This window comes from Gymnoscopelus microlampas (assembly GCF_963454915.1).
Source record: "Gymnoscopelus microlampas genome assembly, chromosome: 1".
Taxonomy (NCBI): Eukaryota; Metazoa; Chordata; class Actinopteri; order Myctophiformes; family Myctophidae; genus Gymnoscopelus; species Gymnoscopelus microlampas.
In genome coordinates this window covers 2,865,072-2,868,054 of record NC_139962.1, presented here as the reverse complement: position 1 = coordinate 2,868,054, position 2,983 = coordinate 2,865,072, and positions in this window count along the sequence as shown.

The following is a 2,983-nucleotide window of genomic DNA, read 5'->3' as shown; positions in this document are numbered from 1 at the left end:
CTGTCAGTGCCGGTGCTAGGTAATTTGGCGCCCTAGGCAATATTTTTCCTGGCGCCCCCCGCCCCCCCGCGCCGCCACCGTTTTCTGCCACAGCGCCACCTAGATTCTGAAAAAAGAAAAAAAAAAAAAAAGTTTTTTTTTTTTTTTTTTTTTTTGCGCCCCCCCCCTAGTGGCGCCCTAGGCAACTGCCTACTCGGCCTAATAGGGCGCGCCGGCTCTGGGTTCTGTTAAATAAGTTTTAACATCTATTTGTATATTTGGGTTGGGGGGACATTGATACATTAAAGGGCTGTTATAGCCATCAGCTTTGATAAGATGCAAAGCACACGTTATGCCCACTGGATGGATGCCCTACTTTCACACCTATAACACCTCTCTCTCTCTCTCTCTCTCTCTCTCTCTCTCTCTCTCTCTCTCTCTCTCTCTCTCTCTCTCTCTCTCTCTCTCTCTCTCTCTCTCTCTCTCTCTCTCTCTCTCTCTCTCTCTCTCTCTCTCTCTCTCTCTCTCTCTCTCTCTCTCTCTCTCTCTCAGCACATTAATCATAGCAGTGTCCCAGATGTTTCCACCAGTGGTGGAAAGTAAGTAAGTACATTTACTTAAGTACTGTAGGACTTAAATAAAATGTTGAGGTATTTTTTTACTTCACTGGTGTATTTCCAATGTTCAATACTGTTACTACTACTCCATACATTTACTACTACTCCACTGAATGCACTTATTGTAAGTCTCTTTGGATAAAAGTGTCTGCTAAATGACTGTAATGTAATGTAATGTAATGTAATTTAATACATCTCAGAGGCAATTATTGTACTTTTACTCCACTACACTTATTTGAAAACGTTAGTTACTAGTTACTTTGCTAGTTACTTTTAGTTTAGTTACTTTAATTACTAGTTACAACGCGTCGCGATGCAACGCATTGTGAGCTTGTAGATCTGCTATTTTCAAACATTTTAGTACTTTTACTTTTGGTACTTTAAGCATATTTGTATTGCCAATACGTTGGTACTTTTATTCCAGTAACATTTTGAACACAGGCCTTTGACTTGTAACAGAGTATTTTCATATTTGCTACTTCTAAGTAAAATATCTGAGTACTTCTTCCAATACTGGTCTCTCTCTCTCTCTCTCTCTCTCTCTCTCTCTCTCTCTCTCTCTCTCTCTCTCTCTCTCTCTCTCTCTCTCTCTCTCTCTCTCTCTCTCTCTCTCTCTCTCTCTCTCTCTCTCTCTCTCTCTCTCTCTCTCTCAGGAGGAAGTGGGCCAGTGAAGGACTGGTAGATGAAGTCTCTGCAGCATGTGAAGCAGAACAAAGCAAAGAGCTTTTATAAAAAAACCTCGACGACAAAACAACACCTCAGTGTGTCATTTATTTAGACGCATATAGACGTCACAGAGGATTCCTTCTAGAGAAACAACGACCTTAAAGCAAGCAGGGGTCTTCAACAGAGGGGGTCCTGCATTTATATGGACCACTTGAACCCTAGCATCCCTACATTAACCAAAAATTGCTGATCTGCTATTGTTGGCAAAGAGTGTAGGGGGGAAAAAAGAGCAGACCAGGTACAGATCCAACTGTCAAGTTTACTAAGTATTGAGGCTTTTTTGGGGCGGTGTAGCCGCCCCCTATAAGTGAGTTTTGGACACTGACCAATCCTGCACCGTGATTGGCCAATAGTCTACAACGCATTGTATACCCCTAACCCTTCCATTGTTAATGCAAATCGATACTTTTGCAAAGTCAGCCAATCACATTACAGCTAGTGTCATCACCACTAACTGTAATGTGATTGGCTGACTTTGCAAATTCAGGACTGTGATTGGCTAGCGAAACACATGACACATGTGCAGCCCTATGAATAGCAGTATGGACTTTAAAAAAAGTCATTTATCCTTTTTTTAAAGTGAGTCATGTTGTGATGACCACACACCGCCCACTTCACACTGGGTGTGATTTTTTAAATAATGTCTGAAAATACACATTAACATGAATTCAATAGAGAAGCTAATGTGTTGATTAGCTAATGCATTGATTTACACAATAGTGATGGTATAGTGCTCTCAAAGAAGTCTACGAAGCTATCTATGAAATGTATGAAAAAGTTTAATCTGCAACACAATTGTGTACAATATGTAGAGGGGGTCCCTGCTTCATCTCTCTGTCAGCTAAGGGGTCCTTGGCCTGGAAAAAAAACATAGAAGAGCCCTGCCTCTAAAGGCCTTTGCAGACAGGCTGCGATTAGTCAATCAGTTTTTACCGCATGCAAAAAGACGCGCAAATCAAACTGGGTTCGATTGAAAAAAAAAACGCATCGCATCGCCGCACGGCAAATTGGGAGCCGGTGTGCATGAGGTCCTTGAGAACCATGTGTTCATTTAAAAAATGATATTCTCCATTTTTTTCCGTGCGAAAAATCGCACCTTGTCTGCAAAGGCCTTTAGTGTGTTTTTTTTTATTTAATTTAACAAAAAAAAAAACCTTAAAGCTCAAGTTCATGACGGCATAAGAAAGCACATCTTGTTTTCAAATAAATTCATGTTTTCACTGATGCCAAAATGTAATTCTAAAACAATAAACTAAACTAAAACAATTGTACAGACATTCTTTAACTTGTTTTCGGATCGATCCAGATCTAAAGAATGAAATGTTTGGAACGGGGGAGTCTGGTGCAACGCTCAGGTCCTGGACCTGGTGAGACGAAGGAGGGAGGAGACCATCCACAGAGCCTAGTCCATAGACCATCCACAGAGCCTAGTCCATAGGCCATCCACAGAGCCTAGTCCATAGGCCATCCACAGAGCCTAGTCCATAGGCCATCCACAGAGTCTAGTCCATAGACCATCCACAGAGCCTAGTCCATAGGCCATCCACAGAGCCTAGTCCATAGACCATCCACAGAGCCTAGTCCATAGACCATCCACAGAGCCTAGTCCATAGACCATCCACAGAGCCTAGTCCATAGGCCATCCACAGAGCCCTAGTCCA